This window comes from Corvus hawaiiensis, chromosome 2 (assembly GCF_020740725.1).
Source record: "Corvus hawaiiensis isolate bCorHaw1 chromosome 2, bCorHaw1.pri.cur, whole genome shotgun sequence".
Lineage (NCBI taxonomy): Eukaryota > Metazoa > Chordata > Aves > Passeriformes > Corvidae > Corvus > Corvus hawaiiensis.
Genome location: NC_063214.1, coordinates 58,253,564 through 58,272,022, shown reverse-complemented (window position 1 = coordinate 58,272,022; position 18,459 = coordinate 58,253,564). Strand labels below are relative to the sequence as shown.

Genomic DNA, 18,459 nt, shown 5'->3' with positions numbered 1-18,459 from the left:
GAAGAACCACATGTTAGAAGTGTCTGTTTCTCTCTTCTTGTGTCCTGTTAATGAGAGGGCTGAGGCCACCCACTCTCATCAGCTGCACCCAAGACTGGTGTTTCCAGAAGACCAGTACTGTCGCAGAGGTCAGCTGTCACTGAGGCCCACAGAGAAAGGGGGGACAGCTCTGTGCTAGCCTTTGAGTCACACTCATTGAAACCAAACACTAAGGCTGACTGAGGCAGTGCACTACAGCTGGCAGTGAAGTATGAACTCTCAGAAGCAAGAGAATAACTAATTTTAGTTTTTAGATTTTCAGTATCTTCTCAGCCACTGATAAAACTCGCATCTTCAAAGAACATAATGTACCAATATTTGGGATATTTTTATATCTACATCTCCCCGCTTTGGCCCTGATGGTACCAACGTTCTTGGATGATATCTCTGAACTAGATTCACTAGAAGTGCAAACAAACCCACATTTCCAGGGAGAAAGTGCTGTCCTTGTCTTTTCATTTGGCCACAGGAAGTCTTTTTCATCATAGGTTGTAGTGAAGAACTAGAATCCAACCAACCCCTCTGATGCCTTTGTTGTCGGGAAAAAATGATCTATCAAAGCCCATTTAGTGGGAACTTCAGCCAGACACTTATGACTGCTGGTTCTTTGTTATTTTCTCATTATGTGGTTCCTTAGTTTCTAAAGGTCTTGACATACATTGTCTACCAATAAGAAAAAATCCCTCCTCATGAGATTTAAGTATGTTGCTTTTATCTTTAATGGAGCCATGTTTGAGCGTCTGTCATCACGTTCAGTAAATCATCTGTCAATGAAATCCACATTTTTAGTAGCCATTACCTCAGCTCAGGGATAAATGGCGTTCTAGCTTTCATGTCTAATCCTCCATATTATTTTCAGGTGGATAGGGTAACACTGAGGCCACATCTTAAGTATATTCTAAAGATGGTTTCAGATTTCTTATTAATCAGTATATCTACTTACCAATATTTTTTTCCCATGACCCAGTTCATCAGCAGAAGAATCAACATGTTGATCCTTTGTGAGCATACTGCCATAGCCAGACAAAGCTCTTCTACAAATCTGTGATGTTCTTTGGTCTCAAACAGCCTTTGTTGTTCAAGATCAGATCTAAGAAGATGTAGCATCAACTTCAGACTCGTTCAAAATGAGTTATCAGACTTTATCAGAGACACATTTGATGCTACCAGATCAAACCCACCCCAAGGCAGTGCAAGGCAGTGCCACAGCCTGTGCTGGCAGAGCTGCAGTAGCTGAAGGCTGTAGAGACACTGTGCAGTCATTGATACTCATATTTATGAAGCATACGTGTGCTGGTAGCCCAAAGGCTTGAGGGTCACCAGTTCTTCAGTCTTTGTAACAATGAATGGCTTGCATTTACTGGTGTGACAGCACTCCTAATGAAACACCCAGGAAGTGCTTCACAGATGCCAGAACTTGAAGGAAGAAGAGGAGTTGCCTCTGTCACAGTTCTTTAATATGTTCTTTGTATGTAGCTCCCACCACTGGCCTTTCTGTTCTGGGGGAGGAAGGCTTGTCCTGCGGACTGAGAGCTGCTGAATGACATGGTGGTGATCTGTTTATGTGCTTGTGGGATGGAAAGCAGAGCTGAGCAGGTGATGCACACACCTTGCTGGGGCACATAACAACATAAGAAACATTTGAATTCTTATGCAGAAGAGATTCCCTTTTAGAATGGGTCTTACCTGCACAAAGCATCCTGAAGTATCATAGCTACTACAAGGTTAGTGATGCTGTGTATCATTCCTTGTAAAATCTTTGCCAGGTATTTTCATTGTTATTACTATAAACAGCAAACAATGTATGGTTGCTAACATTATTACTATGACTTTTTTCATAGGAATGAGACCTCAGTAGAAATCAGAAGCAGGATTTGTTTTGTGTACTGATAAATTTTCTTTATTAAATCCAGTAATATATAGCAAGATTACATGCCAACCCACAGAAGTCCTTCAGAGTTATTTTAAACCCATGTCGATGAACAGTTTATTCTGAAGCATTTCAAATGTGTATGCATACGCATTATATACATATATATATGTTATATGTATATATAGGTAGTGACAAAGCAAGTAGTTTAATACATTTTATGGGTCCAGCCTGGAGTTCTGCATACATGAACCTGTGTGTGGTCAAGGAGGCTTGCATACTTTTGAACTCTAAGTTGGCCTAATAAAAGATACCATACTACAGTGCTTGCTTTGTCAATCCTGTTTTGCTGGCTCAAAATGACTTGCAAGATTAATTTTCAATATTTGACATAAAACCCAAGAAAAAGAGGTGTTTACTTACGGCAAGGAGTTGATTCCATGTTAATGACCCTGAACGAGGCTCGTACACAAGGTACAGATTGTTGCCAATTTGATGTATATTCATGTTACAGAATATGAAAATGTGAAGTTATTCCATCTTGAGGATTTTGTTTCTATAAGTTAAAAAAGCTTTTAAGTAATCATACTGTGTGTTTGATGGTGGAAATTAGTATGAATATTTCTGGCAGTGGAATGATGTGATGTGGTTATGCATTTCTGTTTTCACTGCTCAGCATTGGCCTTTTACAAATACAGATTACCATGTCGATGGAAGGAATTTACAGCTTTGGCCCCCTTGTCTCGCTCTGTGTTGTAGCACCTTTTTTTGTGCTTTAGGTTACATGTCCTCCCAACTGCATTTTTCTGACAGAAAAAGGAAGTGTCTGTGGACAGAGATCCTGAAAGCATGTGAGCTTTACTATTTAATTGAATGAAATGAGTATTATTTCCCATTTACCTTGATTTCCTGTGGGGTGAAATCTTGCTCCTCTGAAATCAGTAGCAAACACCACTGAGTATGACAGGATGGAGAGTCCATGAGTGATCCCTTACCAGCTGGTGACATTGCATACTGGAAGCTCAGAAAAAACCAACCAATAATAATAATAATAATAATAATAATAATAATAAAAAGAATACTCTTAAAAAAATCAGAATTTAGGACTTTCAATAAAATCCAAGCTGAATACAAAACCTGTATGTATGATGTATTTAATATTGTTAGTTTTGGGGTCTCACAGCCCAGATAGAACTGCAAGATCCATTTGTGTTCTGTAGGCTGTTACACTACATCCCTTACTTACCTCATCTTGTAGGCAAGGAGCTGCTTGCTCTGACTTGATGGAATTGCAGCTGTATTTGTGGAGTGCTCTCGTCCTTTGGCACTCCCTCCCCTGTATATTAATACAGTTTAAATGCACCAGCATTTTCTCTGGAAGCAAACTTCTAAACTTGTCTTTAATCCTCATGCAATGCATATTTAAAGTTTTTTATTTTCCTGGAGTTTAGTTCCAGAGGAAAACATACTTGACTGGTGCTCCCACCAGCCAGCTGTGGTTTATAATGACAATAATTAACAGTAAGATACTGCAGAAGAAATGGGAAGCAGAGAAATGCAGTCTAGCAGCTTCAGAGATATGGTTCTGTTCACTTCTAAGGATTCCAAAGTGCTTAACAAAAAATATTACAGGCAGGATGGGCAGCTCTGGCCATGATGAAGGTCTTCTAGTGCTTTCTGTTTTAATATTCTGTTTTAGTTTTTTTTTTTTGTTTTTCCAGAGCTCTGCCAATGTGAATATATTTAGTCTAAATTTATTTTTATTCAATGCCAGTCTCCAGTTTTTAAATTTTTGAAATGAAAAGTGAACTATTGAATTATTTATAAGAAGAGGGCTAAATTTTTGCTTATGTAAAAAAAAAAATCTGACCCCTGTATTTTTGAGCAAAGACAGGCTTTTCCCTGCCTTTGAATCAGGTATGTGCCTTTTGCCATCCTCACAAAGCCTTTCAAGTTTGGTCAACGCTTTCAAGACATGGAAAAAAACACAGTTACCAAATATCCCATAGAGGTTTAATAAAGCCTAACAGCAAATATTTCCAGAGATTTCATCTTCTCCGCCTTGCACAGCTCCTTCCCATGATCAGACTTTCCATACACCATCCTCACAGGATGACTGAACAGTCACTAGCTGGGGGCACCAGAGGCCAGAACTGAGGCAACCCCTGTAGTGTTGTCCCTGGGCGTTACTTTGAGCCGCAGTGATGCTCTGAAGTGGAACCGGGAATAGGGAGCCAGTCCCTCCTGAGCTGGAATGCATTTTAGGGCTCCCAAATTTTAGTTTGTATGCTGTTGACAAGCCTCCAGCATAGTTTCTCTTTGCCACTAGCCTGAATGCACATAGAGAGTTGGATAGCCTCAACAAGACCCTGAGAAACCGCATCCAATGGTGAAATGTGTCCCACTTTGAGCAGGGGGTGGGAACACACAACGTCCTGAGGGTCCTTCCCAGCTTGAGTGAGTCCATGGTTCTGTGATTCTTTACTGACCATTTCTCCACTAGTGCGTGTAGCCTGAAGGCAACATCCTAGTTGGTGGGTTTCTGTGGGTATGATGCACACAGTGGAAATAGAATTATTACTTTATTTTTAAAAACAAATGTATTCAAAACACCTCATTAAGATAATATTCAAGCTGCAGACCAGGTATCCTAAAATTAAGATTAACAAAATGATCTCTGCAACCTTTGTATGCTTCCAACATATGTTTGCGTGGAAACACTGACTCTAGTTTTGTGATTGCCTGTGTTTTCACTTATATGTCCTCATCTCTATATCTACTGGATCTGCTCTGGAGATGAAGCAGCACTGAGAAGGATTGGTGGATGCTAACTGCAGAACTCTAGCTCACTTGCTGAGAAGGTGCAAGGTATTTTCTGAATGAAACAGGCCATGGTAGAAAAAGAAAAAAAAGATCTCCAGGTTTAGGTATTTGAAGTCTGTTCTGGAGAGCTGGACAGTATCCTTGCCTCTTCTACTGTCTTCCTGTGTGGTAATGGGCAGACATTTTTCCAGTGGTTATCAATTGCCAAAAGACCCTTTCTGCTTGTTCCAGTAGTATCTGGAACAAGATGACTGTGCAAATGTCATCCAGCAATCACAACTCTTTCTTTGGTAATGTCATCTATGACGTTCCATCTAATAAAGCCTTCATCAAGTCAGGTTAGGTAATTATTACTTCCTTATATCTGTTTATCATCAAATGCTCACCTTCTGTTTATAGTTCTACTTTATACTTATAAATATTTATAAATAATTATTTGTCAATGAATTGGGCAAACTACCTTGAAAATCTCTGAATTTCACTGAAATATTCAAGCAGCATATGAGATTGTTTTTCAAACGTCAGCAGGCTTAATTAGATCCTGCAGTTCATTCATTTGCACTGAAGCCAATTGGAGTTTTACTTGTGGAAAGTCTGCGAGATCAAAAATTATGCCCAATGGGCACATAGCTCTATAGTAGAAAATGTCAGCTCTGGATGGTGGCATTTCTGACTTCTCATTGGTTAGACTCTCTCTAATACCACACTTTTACTCTCTTTCTCAATTTGCTTTTCTTGCATTTTTATGTGAGTGGTTTTTTTGAAAGGGTTCTTAGAACTTGCTGTATATATGGTATATGTTTTCATTTACAGATCACTGAAATGGATAGGCAGAAAAATAGATAGGGTTTTCTGAGCTTGTGACATATGTAGCATAATATAAAACCCTCCTCTAAGTCTGTTTTGTCATATGTATCAAATGATATTTTAAAAATTATATTTCTGGAGTATATTTTCAGCATTTCTTGTTGCTATTCTTGATCTATGTTTGACAGTCCCTTAATCTGTCTGATGTAAACTGAATGAGTAGCAACATTTAAAACTATGGCTTCAGGGACTCCTTAGGAGGTTTCTTTGTAAGTGTACATTTACTAGTTCATCTGTAAATTTATTTTATGAGGTGTTTAAACCTCAAGAAAACTGAAAAGCATAATATTAAAGCCTGGTTTACATCTACTGAAGTCAACGGGAACTTTGCAATTGACTTTAATGGTAGCCTATGTCCTCTAATAATGAAAGTGGCAAGGATGATATACAAAAAACCACAAGGAGAATTTTCTTTTTCATCATATCCTAATTCTGTTTGCAGATGCATTTGCAAAGTGCAATGTGGTTTGTTCTTGAATTAAACAATTTGGTGTTTGGACCTAATCCTGAACTGCATTGATATTTTAGGTTGTGTTTTCCTTCTTGAAAGATCACAGACTTCTCATTTTCTCTGGGGCTCATGGAGGTGACAAGGTAAGAAATCCAGCCAAATGTTCAAATTTTCAAAAGGCTTTCAAAAATTACACTTTTGGTTTTGATCTTACATCTGCCCTGTGGTATGAGTAATGGAAGAAGTTGATGAAACAGTTTTCTTCCTGATTGTCTCAGTTTTTTTCATGTGATCCATTTTGACAAGGTTCCTGGAAATGCACGTAATATCTGTAGCACATATGTACATGTTTTCCCTTAAGGTTCGCTGCAGTGTAGTAGAAAGTTTCCACCACGCTATTGTAATTCCAGGCATCATTTTTTTATTGTGTTAGTGAAAGTGAGTGACAGTACACCACAACAAAAAAAAGATTCCCAGAATTCGGCTTTTTTTCCTGTTATTGTAACAAGCACAGCAGTCTGATCTGGCTAGATATGGTAATTTGTCGTAGTTTATAATGCTAGACAAAAATTCCCACAAGCTTATTGTTGAGTCTGCTTCAGATATTACTCATTTGGTGGCTTAAATATGGGTCTTGCTTCACACTTTTGATACTTGTGAAAGATTTAGATATTTTGTTGGTAACTGGAGTTGGTAGAGCTGCAGGTAAGAGTTTGCCACAAGTTTTTGGTTGGAGCCATGCTCAGTTGGAAAATGACACTTGTGCAGGGTGGAAATTCTGTCCCTGGGGTGCATCAGCTCCACTGAAGCCTCAGAGGGAACTGAGTTGAGGGGCTGTTGCCTGGGCCCCACTGCTCCCACCAGCCAGCCCTGGGCTCTCTGATGGGCTGATCAGACTGATGGCATGGTAGTAAATAATCACCTCTTCCCTCCAGCCCCCAAGCCTCCTCTGCTTTAGCATAGCCAGCTCCCACCTTGTCCATGCGGTGGGCTAGCAGCTCTTTTGCTTCCTCCCCTTGCCTCCTGCCAGACTGGTGGCAGATCAGATCTTTGTGGTCTGCCTCCCCAAGGCTACTGAGTCCTCAGGCTGCTGCCCCTTCTGATTATCCTTCCCTAAGGCTTCACTGGAGACTGCTTTTTTTGAGGTATCCCAGAGTTAAGGCAGCCAAGAGTCCAGCAGCCCTGGGGTTTTTGCTGCCCAGTGATGCAATTGCTTTGGGAGTGACCTGGAAATATTGTATACTGTCTTTCTCAAAAAACCCAGTGTGTCATAAATTCTTCCTCATAAAAAAAATAATAATAAAAAAAAGATTATTAGTATTTACTGCTGGTCTAAGACAAAATTTGTATGTGTCAAAACTACTTTGGTAAAAGTTAGTAAAAGAGAACCTGTAGAAATCATTCCAGATGGCTGCTGTAGCCCTTAGTTCATCTTTATAGTCTAGACATGGACAGAGATCTCTGTAGTATAGTTAGAGAAATAAATGACAACTGGAAATGATGTGTCTATGTGAGACTTAGACTTGCTAGATGGAGGCTGGAAGAAGGTGTGCAGAAGTAGGGACCTATTTCTCAAGGAACCTATAAACATGGTAGGTGAAATACTTCATCAAATGATCTCTCAGCCAATCCTGTTTTGCCTTAGTTTTGAGGACCACCATGGCTTCTATGGAAGAATAAAAATAAAAGAAATTTCAAATGCTCACAAGTCTACTGTGTTTACACTAAATATAAGACTAAATAGAAACAGAACTGTAATTAAGGCTCCCGATTTTGAAGAGGAGAATTTTCATAAACTATATGATTTAATTACTCAAGTCATGCAAACTGAGGAGCCTCGGGTTGAAATGTGGAGGAGGTGTAAAGTTTTTAAAGTTTCAGATGTGAAAGCTACCTAGAGCTTATATCCCAAATAGAAGATAAAAGACAGTTGGGAAAAGCACCTTTTCTAATTTGACGGGTAATCATCACAGAAAAGATGTTGGTAGATAATGCAAGGACAGAGGAAAAAGAGGGATCAGAATAGAAAGTTGTTTCTCAGAGGCAGGATATGTAGGAATAAAGTAAAAGCAAGTGAGAGGAGCTTGAGAAAAATACCAAAAAGTTCTTATCTAGAAAAAATGTGAGAAAGACACTTGTGCTGTGAAGAGGAGCTATAATCTGTGTTGGATAAACTAATGATGATCTAGCAACATGGCAAAGTCTGGAGGCTTACTGAGGGTGTGGAAATGGCAGATAACCAGCCAAAGAGGGGACAAAGCTTAGGACAGTTCATGGGCTCCAATCAGGGTAGAGGGATAACTGTTTTTTAAAATTCAGATGAAACAGGTATATGAAACCATATGTGTGAATATCTCATGAAGAGGAAAGGGACTATGGGACAAGACAGTTCCTCTGTGTATGAAGAGAGGAAAGATTGGTGTGAAGATTATTCTAACCTATTATTCTAACCTCAGGGGTGCAAAGCTTTAAAAGAGATATTGAAGGAACGAAATTTCTATATAGTAAATGTGGGGGAGGAGGGGAAAATTAATTTTTAAAAAGCCGCCACCTTGTACAAAATCTGATGTCACTGGAAAAGTGACACCTTGTAAAAACTAACCGTGGTACATCAACATATTTGATATATCCCCATAAAATATAACTCTGGGAAGGAGAAGACAAATATGGAAATAGGGGAAATTCAAGGTGGAGAAAAGTAGGAAATAGCAATTTTTTGATTGAGTCTATCTGCTGGTTTGGGTCAGGTAATTATGATTTTTTCCCCCATGGACTGACATCATATACTGTGCAGTCTGCAGTGTTTAGCAGTCCTGCACAGATGCAGAAGTACTCACAGTGTGGATTCTCTCTTGCTTTGCTCTTACCAGACTTTAAAATATATGAAATTTTGGCTGACAGCATTTGTCTTTAGATGGAGAGCCACAAGTGTCATTCTGGTGTTCCGGGTAGGATTGTAAAATGACAAACAACTCCAAGAAAGAGAAAAGGTGTAGAAAGTATAAAAAGACAATGCAAAAAGCAGAAATACAAAAATATGCAACACTCAGGAACCTTTTTACTTCCACTGTGCAGGGAACTGTTGAGGTTCTGGATCTGTATCACTTTTGGCAGTCAAACTTCCACACAGCACAACCATTCCCAAAGGGAAGGAAAGAGCAGTGTACACCTTCTCTGCTGCCCTGTGGTCTGGACAGGAAGACTCTGCCCAGGAAAAAGCACAGTGGGCTTTCCTCGAGGGTGGTGAGAGTAGCACATACTTGTGTTCGTGATGAGATCTGACCCACAAACAGATGTGCAGATGGAGGGGTTGGTTCAGGTTTCCAGGAGCTGTGGTTCCTGGCACAGTATTTCACTTCCCAGTGTTGCCCCTGCATCCCCTTGCACACTGGAGACTCTCAGCATTCACCAGCCTTTAGTACTCTGAAGAAATGGACTCACTTCCCCAGTTGTGAAACTGGGTCTTCCAGACCCCTTCAGGCCAGTATAGAGTAAGTGACTTTCCCAAAACTTATATGTTACCTGGTATTCATCCTTGTGGGACAAATTCCCCCCTGGGAAGGGGCTGCAGAGTGTCTGTGCTGCCGAAAGTTACTGCATGCAACAGATAAACAGTTCCCTCTGACTTGACTGCAAAGGACTATGGTTGGAAGGAGGCAAATTTCTCTGGGGCAAATGAAAAAGTACATCCTGATAAAAACCCTTACAAATACAGAAATTATGTAGGTAAGACAAGTAAAGAAAGCTTGAGACAAAAGAGAGGAATGCAAGGACGTATTTTTTGAGGGGAAGAAAGTACTCTTAGAAGTACAGAACCAACTAAAGTTGGAGGAAGCTGGTTACAGGGGGAAGAAAAGCGTGTCCATTGGGCAGAAGAAAAGCTACACATGCCAAACTAGTGAGAAAATGAAACTATGGTATCATATCTGGTTATGTCCTGTTCTGCGTGTATCAGTTTGAAATAATGTTTAACTTTTATGTTAGAGGTTACTTCTGCAGAGCCTGTGGCTGTCCCTGAGGAGGTCAGCTGGAGCCAGAATGCCTTTGAGGAAGAGCTTCTTGGTCATAGTGCGGTTTAGCAGCTAAGGGAGTTTGGATGAGCTGTGACTCATCATGGGGCATATGCTGCGTGGTGGGGGAAGGGATGGAAGGGCTTCTATGGGAAATAATGCTGGAAACACATTTCCAGAAATGATGAGAGTGCTTAAAAACATTGCAGCTGCAGTGCTCTGGTCCAAACCAGTTTCCCAATAGCTGCTGAATAAGAAGTTGGAGGGATCTATAGCAATCACACACATCTCCCGCATCATCTCAGAGAGCAAGGCTTAAAGGGTTGAAGTTAAGAGTGTCCTAGGTGAAATAAAGGGAATGAGATATGAAAGTATTCCCAACTTCAAGTTTATTCCATGCAATGTGAGTTTGATAGATAGAATGTAGAGAGGAGAAAAACGTGGCCAAATTCAGAGCTCTTATCCTTGTGCAGAGGTTTATTTGAATCCCAGGCTATTTGTATCCCGTGCATGCATTTCATTCCCCATGTATGGCAATAAAAACTGGAATGACTGCTTAAAGGTGAGCAGTAACCTGAGCTCAAACTCAAGCTGACCTCTAATCTGACACAAAAAGCAGTGTTATCCCTTCGGGATTAGAAGTGTCTTTTTGCTGGATTCTAGCACAGAATGGAGATGGTCATGGTCAATTGTTGATAATGGTGTGCTCAAGTAGACACTCCCTGAGCTAAGTGGAAGCAGCTAGAAAACCTGTTTCAGTAAAGCTTCCCAGGCTCCAGCACTAAAAGTTAGGAACCTATTTACACAAGCATCTTTTGTGCAATTTCCTCTTTGCTTTTCAGCTAGCTCAAACCATGTGGGGATGTCCAGGCAATCACAGATTTGGTGTTAGTTCAGTCTCTCCTGCTTCCAGCCTGCTACTGTTCCCAGCAAAGTGCTTACCCTGGGCTACTCTGAAAGCATTGAGATGCAGCTGGGCTCTTTGTGAAGCCATTGCTTTGTTAAGGAGGTTAAGGAAGATAAACTGCAGTAACCATGTTTCCAGATTTTGATAGTCATAATTAAATGTGTGACAAGGACAGTACAAACAGAAGTGTGTAAAACCATAGGTAGGACTGAAACTCTGATCAACTTTGCAAAAAAAATGTTTAAAAAACTCTCCAGATCTAAACTATCTTTTCAAGTCTTGTGTGTCTTATGAGTAAGTTTGTAGAAAGGTACCCCCTTTTCATGTGTTTGCATTTACCAAAATAAAATCAATTTTTGGAAATCAGTCTTTTAACCATGAGAATAGTGCAATGCTACCTTCTTTTCACAGACAGGATACTTGAGAGAACAGAGCTGTGAAGTTACCCATTCAAAGCCATAAAGGAGGCCAATGATAAATCCAGGTGTAGAAACCAAATCTCCTAAATTGCAGTCTAATGCCATCAACAAGCTAGTGTAATCAACAAGAAAGTGTGCCTTCTGATGTTACAATGAGGTATGCCCTAACAACACCTATGTATTCACTTATCCAAGGGGAACACATTTGAATGTGTTTATTTGCCTATGGTCTTGTAAATACTTTGAAAGGTTTGCTTGAATTCTAATTCTGAATTTAATATATAGTAGTTTTCTTTATAACTAGTTTTTTTTTCCACAGCAATTTCTTCATAAGTAGTGTTTAAAACATACAGTTTAGATTAGAGTCTAATTTCAGAGTCTTCTTCGGGGTCTTGAGCACCTTAAATTTCAGATTGCCTTTACAGAAGACAGTAGATAGTTATGCAGCTCAGAAAAGGAAATAGAGTTGTATATTGTTCTTAGCACTGGAAATCACTTTTAGGAATATTGCTGTAAATGTGTTGGAAGAGTGAAAAGCTCTGGTCTGACTTGGTTTAGCTGTAGGGGAGGCTGTGGCAACTGACCCAGCAGCTGAGGAGCTGTGAATATGGAAGCCCATTACAGAGCCTAACACTGCCTGGTGCGTTGAGCAGTATCTGTCACAGTTTTGGTAAAGGTACACCTTGCTTTCTGTCTCTCACAGTTGTGTCCTCCCATACCGAGTCAGGAACGTGTGCACACTACTTGTCTCTGAGATCTAGTCTTTTGGGATGGTAAGCACAAAAAGTTGCATTAGCAGCTGGTTTTATTTGCAGTTGAGAGTTTGAAGCAGCCCAGCAGCTTTTTGTATTGGGTAGGGAGGGTTTCCTTCTGGCTGACATAGTAATGCTCTGGGCTTCCTGAAATAGGGCTAGTGTCCAGCAGTGAAACACCATGGAAGCACTGTCTTAGTACTAGGTAGCTTCGTGGTTTATTAAGAGCAAGCATTAAATCATATTGGAAAACTATATTACTTCTACAACATACTCCTTATAGCACCTTTACAGTTTCCAAATCTTTATTTTCGACAGTTGGCCTGTGCCCAGGTGATGAGCATGCTCAGAGAATATGTCTGGTTAGCAACTATCAAACCTATGAAGTATCTGCAATTCATCCATGCTTCTCCCACCAGCAGGTGTCATTCTGGAAAAAGGAAAATATTGTAAATTCCCGAACTGGAGAATTTGGCTGTGACAAAGAAGGAAAAAAAAAAAAGTTTGCTTAAAATATAGCTTTTGAAGGCTACTTTACTCCAAACTAAAACCAAGTGAAAGCTGGCTGGTCTGCGTTTTTTAATAATCTTTGTTCAGTGTGTAATCTTGACCTATAAGTAGCAAAGGGCAGACGTAAAGCTGTCTTCTGCTTTTTACTGTTTTCTGTGACATGTTTACCACTGCTTACTCACTGCCCCCCCTCCCCCCCATGACTATGAAATCAGCAATATTCATCAGTCTTCCCACAAGAAACAAAGAATTACGGTGTTGAATTCAGATCTCATTTACTTCAAGGTAAACTTGGAGTAATCTCATTGAAGCAACTGAAAGCAGAAATGTTTAGAATTTAGTCTGAAGCAACCAAAAGTAGTATTTAACTTTCTACTCCATAAATAAGCCTCAAGCAGAAAATAATCTCATAATAATTTTAATGTCTCTTATAATATTTATGTTTTCCTGTAAGTGTTCATCTGGGTATTAGCTGCAATCTCCCTTAATATACAGAGACTGTTTTTGATGTTTCATGATCACAGTCAGAAAGCTGTGGCAGAGTTGTAAAGAACCAAGACCCTGCTGGTTCATTACCGAGGGCTCCTGGTCTATCAAGTCTAGTCTTTGGCTGTTAAAACTAAACTTACTGTGAAATCCATGCAGGACATGCCTTGACCACCCTGTGTGCTGCTGGAAGCTTGTTCCAACCCATCACAACTCTGATGATTATAAATATTTTTCTGTTTTTCTGTCTTTTACATTTATTCAGATACCTTGTATCTCTATTGTCCTTTTACATTAAATAGTTTTCCCCCTACCATTTGCATCAGCATGTAGCTGAGAGGTCTGGGCCAGAGCATCCTCACCTGAACAAACACAATTTGCATTACTTTCTTCCAGAAGCTTAGCTTTCCAATCCCCTGGCATCACTTTAAGTTAAATTGATCTACTTTAAACACAGGCAAGCAGAAGTGTGCACCCTTTGTTTTTGCCTTGCATACAACATCAATGCAACAGCTTCCACACCCCTCTAGAAATACTTCACCTGCTACATCTTAGCCCTGTATCTAACTTCTTTTTTGTAACTTCATCTCAATCATCTTCTGTTTAACTGGTCCAGCCAGGTTTACCTTCTCCTCAGCCATTTCTAGAAGGACTACAAAGGACTGTGTGCTACTGTGATATGATGGCCCGCCAAACTCTTCCTGGAATCAAGGGAAATTTGCTTGAGGGAAAACATGAAAACAAGTTCCAAGGCTTGGCTGCAAGGAGCACATTAAAGTGGGAATTGATTTTACATTTTTAGAATTTTTATTTGCAGCGAAGTGATGTAAAATAGTTGTGCTGTTGGCAGCCATGTCTTTTCCAAGATGTTATTTAATTACAAATGTAACAACACTTTTCTTGTGAACAGTATCAAGCGCTCAGTTGCTGAATGAGAAAAAATAGTATATAAACATAGAATTAAAAACTTCACTCTAAAATAGCTAAAAGCTGTATTCTTTGGTTTGCATGGAGCCTGTATTAATGTTTGCTGAGTTTTTGAGTATTTAACTTTGAAAATGTAGTGGTATTCTAAAATTTGAATTCAGAAAGTATAAAAGTGTTGTGAATATGACTAGTTCATTATGGCCTTTATAGGATCTAGATAACAAGCAATGATAGTCTCCAGCAGATTTTTGTACAGGAAAGGATGAGATTTAGACAAAGTTATTTTGTTGGAACTCAGAGTGCCGAGAATATTTCTCTGCCTGTTTTTAAGGGTTCTTACCCCCCTGAACAACACTGTTTTAACCTCCAACCTTGGAAAAAATTACCAATGATCAGACAGGAACTAGAAAATACAGTATACTGGAGAACACCAATGATGGACTTGCTTCAGTTTTTGACTTGCTAAGAGGAGACTGTGACATCATGTCTCCCAGGACTCTTACGCCTGAGGCTCAAAAGGCTCTTGACAGAATGGCAAAAGCCAAATACTCATTTTTTGGAAAATATAAAAATATCCATCTGCCAGTGGATACATTTTCCAATGCGGTTTTTGCTTCTTTGCACACAGGAGAAATAGCGAAACATGCACGTCAGCATTTTCTGCAAGCATTTGCATCATTAGGTATACTTTAAAAGATAAAAACAAACAATAGTCTAGCTTATATAGCAAAAGAGCTACATAAATTCTTAATGAGTTAGGGTGCACATCACTCCTTCGGTATTCCTCATTTTCCTACAAGGTAAGCAATTATTGAAAGAACACACCAAACTTTAAAGTCCGTTTTTGGTTAAACAAAAAAAGGGGGGAGGCAGAGGCTATGCCTCAAATGAACTTGAATAAAGCGCTGTACATTTTAAATTTTTTAAAAACCAGTTTTTTTGCAGAATCAAATTCGCTTATAATTAGACATTTTCCAACACCATATAGGCAAAGTTAAAGGCAAACCCTTTGGTTTAGATCAGAAATCCAGAGATAGGGAAAATTGAAAGTGCATTTAAACTAATAACTTGGGGCAAAGGGTATGCTTGTGTCTCAACAGGCGCAGGACCGAAGTGGATTCCAGCAAAAACCAGGAAACCTTATCAAGTCCAGCAACAAGCAGGAATCAACTCCAGGAACAAGGAGGTGAGCACGCAGACGTGAATCAGTGTCAACACTACTGTCGATGCCACAGACATCAGTTGTCTTTCTGTGCAAGAACTGTGGACTGAGTCTTATGTAAAAAGTGGGAAAGTTAATGGTGTAAATTTTGTATGTAAGAGTGTGGTAGAAGTTGTGTTAAAGATCAGAGATTCCTATGTGGGATAAAGCTGTTGAGAATGAAGCTCCATCAGGTATTACACTTGTGCCTTATCATCTCACTGATTGCCTTAAGCAATGCAGCTTTCCCAGTAAAACAACCAAAAGAAAATGTCTGGGAGATTTTGGCCAATGCATCAGGCCTAGATACCATCTGTCTAACTCATTCAAGGCCAATGAAACCATTTTCAATATGTTTGGTCAGTCTACCAGCAGACAAATGGCCACCTTCCAAAAATGCTAATCTAAAACTTTCACAATTCGCTTCAAATCCAATGGAAAGTTGGGATATTTGGACCAAATCCCTTCTGGAGGCTCCTTACGAACCTCAGGAATTGGAAATTCTTGGTTCAATAAAGATGGAGTTTTGTGTAGTATTCAGTTCTCCAGGGTTGAAACAAAATAAAGACAAGATAACAGATGTCACTCCAAATTACAAAATATATAGAAATGCAACATCTTGGTGCAATTCAACCTTAAAGATGAACACACCGTCCAACCAGGCTCCATTGCAATTGCCACGAGGGATGTTTCTCATTTGTGGGGACAGAATTTGGCCTGCAATTCCCTCAAATGTCAAGGGTGGTCCATGCAGCTTTGGAAAGCTTTCTTTGCTAACACCTAATGCAAAAGTGATAAAAGAACATAAGAGTAGGGAGAAAAGATTTGATGAGCAATATAAATCTGATTGTAATGACAAATTTGCAGCTTGGAATTTTAGACAAAGGTTTTCTGCAGCTCTCCTTTTGCCTGGTGCTGCTGCAGGAGCAGCCTTAAGACAATTGGATCAATTGCGCTGTTGGCTAAGTAAGAAATCTCGTGCTGTCTCTCTCGCACTGAGCGATATGTTAACTGATGTTCAGAGTGTGAGACAAGCGACTCTGCAAAGAGCAGCAATTGATTATCTTCTATTAGTGCATGGACATGGATGTGAAGAATTTGAAGGTATGTGTTGTATGAATTTGTCAGATCATTCAAAATCCATCCATGAAAGTATATGGCAATTAGAGGATGGAATAGCTAAACTTGGAGAAGAAAGTGGATCATTGTTGAACGATTTGTTCAATTGGTTTGACCTTACATCCTTATGGAGAAAAATTCTGAAGATAGGTTTGTATGTTTTAACTATTGTTGTAATTCTTTTAGTATGTGTGCCTTGTATACTTCACTGTGCTAGACTAGAGCCACGGACAAAGCTGCCAAGGAAGTATTTTTGGCTCAAACAGGAGGGGGAGATGTAGGAACCCAGAGTGCCGAGAATATTTCTCTGCCTGTTTTTAAGGGTTCTTACCCCCCTGAACAACACTGTTTTAGCCTCAAACCTTGGAAAAAATTACCAAAGGTCAGACAGGAACTAGAAAATACAGTGGTGTGAATTAGGTGATAGACTACTATGTAAGATTGTCACAGGGTGAAAAATTTAGAGATTTTGGGCTTCTCTTTGTAGTAAATAGATAAGAGTGAAAAATACCAAAATGGAGGATTGTTGTTGTTCTCTAAACCTTCTTCTCCTTCTTCTACTACTCCATGTTCTGCAGTAAAAGTAGTGTGTAATGATTGGATAGGGAATTCCGCAGTTCCTGGCTGTGTTACTGAATAATTGGTAGGAAAGTGAAAATAATATATGTTTTTAGTAACCATTGGTTAAATTATCTTTAAAAGGCTGTGTAAATCTTAATAATTAGAGACTTCTCTCCTGCTTTCTGTGCTCTGTGCTGTACCTGGGTCACGCTAGTGGCTCTGTTCCTCTGATAAGACTTAATAAACAGCTATCCAGCAGCATTGAAACTCAAGGAAAAGTCTCGGTTTATCTTTGAAACTCCTTGCAAGGACTTTTAGAAAATTCTCTCCCATCAGGAGAGACTTGATTTATGGCACAGTTCAGTGTCATTATTTCTTCAAGGTTTTTGCTATTTTCCCCCAGGTTTTTAATTAAGTGAAATCATATAAAATTATGTTCAGTCTCTTTTGATTTTTAATTTTGGTGGCTTATTTTACTAGTTTTAGAAAAAACCCATGTGCCTAAACATAGGCCTGTGCATTTTAGAGCCCATAGGGATTCCATCTGGCTTCTCAGTGCCAGTTCAAAGGTGTGGTATTTTGTCAAAGGTCAAAAGTCACCTGTAGGTCCCACATTGTGCCAGCCCTGCACAAATATCCTGGGTACTCCAGGGTATTCTTGCAGGCATTAGGTACCTTCTTTCAGGCACCTGAATTTCCACTTTAGAAAACTGCTGTAAAAGGTAATATGCCTCTGCAAATGCTTAACAAAATTAAAGGTATCACGTCTGGGAAGGTAATTCCGTCAAAAGTGTTTTATGTCAGGTTAACAAGGCATAGAGGCAGGAAAGTACTTTCATATCTAACAAGGACAGAGGTGCTGTATTCAATGGGATGCTATCAAGGGTCTGCTTTGAATTACAGTGGCTGAACTGAACCTGTGTGTGTGTGTTGGGAGTTGCTGTTGTTGAGCAAATGCACCATGGAAGGTCCTGGCCAGGAGCCTGGGTCTTCTCATCAGGACTGTAGGGGTTTGAGGTTCAAAATTCTTAAGAGTCTGGCTAAAGGAAGCTTAATTCCCAGTTTTGGGCATGATGCAGCAACCTAATTTTGCTGAAGAAAGCGGTAATTTCAGGTACCAGACACTTGGATAGAAGGGATTAAAGAAATATTTCTTTAATTAAAAAAATACTTCTTTAATTAAAGAAATTAAATTGAAGAATTCATTAATTAGATATGCAATTAGAAACTTATGTTAATGAGGTCCAGTTTTGATGGTCTATTGAATAAGAGGGAAGTTAAAAGTCTTGACTATACTAGTTAGTATAGTTATATATAAATTGCACAATGTGGGGTTGAGCATTTCTGAATTGTTATTTTATAACAAGAGCAATTTGTTGTATATAATATATAAAAATTATATATGGTATATGTATAAAATATATAACTCATCTTAAAATAAAATTAAAGCTAATGGAAAGTAGTGAATTCTGGATAAAATTCACCACAGGCATTGATTAGGATTGTGTAGACAAAGA

The 18,459-nt window shown here is 39.3% G+C and overlaps 1 long non-coding RNA gene across 9 annotated transcripts in view; it reads left to right on the top strand.

Moving 5' to 3' along the window:
• Nucleotides 1–18,459, top strand: part of LOC125321860 — an 89,579-nt gene that overhangs the window by 70,137 nt on the left and 983 nt on the right. Inside the window, exons 10-15 of one of the 9 annotated variants that reach the window (XR_007201732.1) lie at nucleotides 1,007–1,763; nucleotides 2,689–4,777; nucleotides 6,128–6,193; nucleotides 11,379–11,543; nucleotides 12,090–12,159; nucleotides 12,457–15,247. This is a non-coding gene — a long non-coding RNA (uncharacterized LOC125321860). Of the gene's footprint in view, nucleotides 1–1,006; nucleotides 1,764–2,688; nucleotides 4,778–6,127; nucleotides 6,194–11,378; nucleotides 15,248–18,459 lie in introns of all 9 variants that reach the window. The other 8 variants (XR_007201735.1, XR_007201737.1, XR_007201715.1 and 5 more) reach the window with 8 other exon arrangements.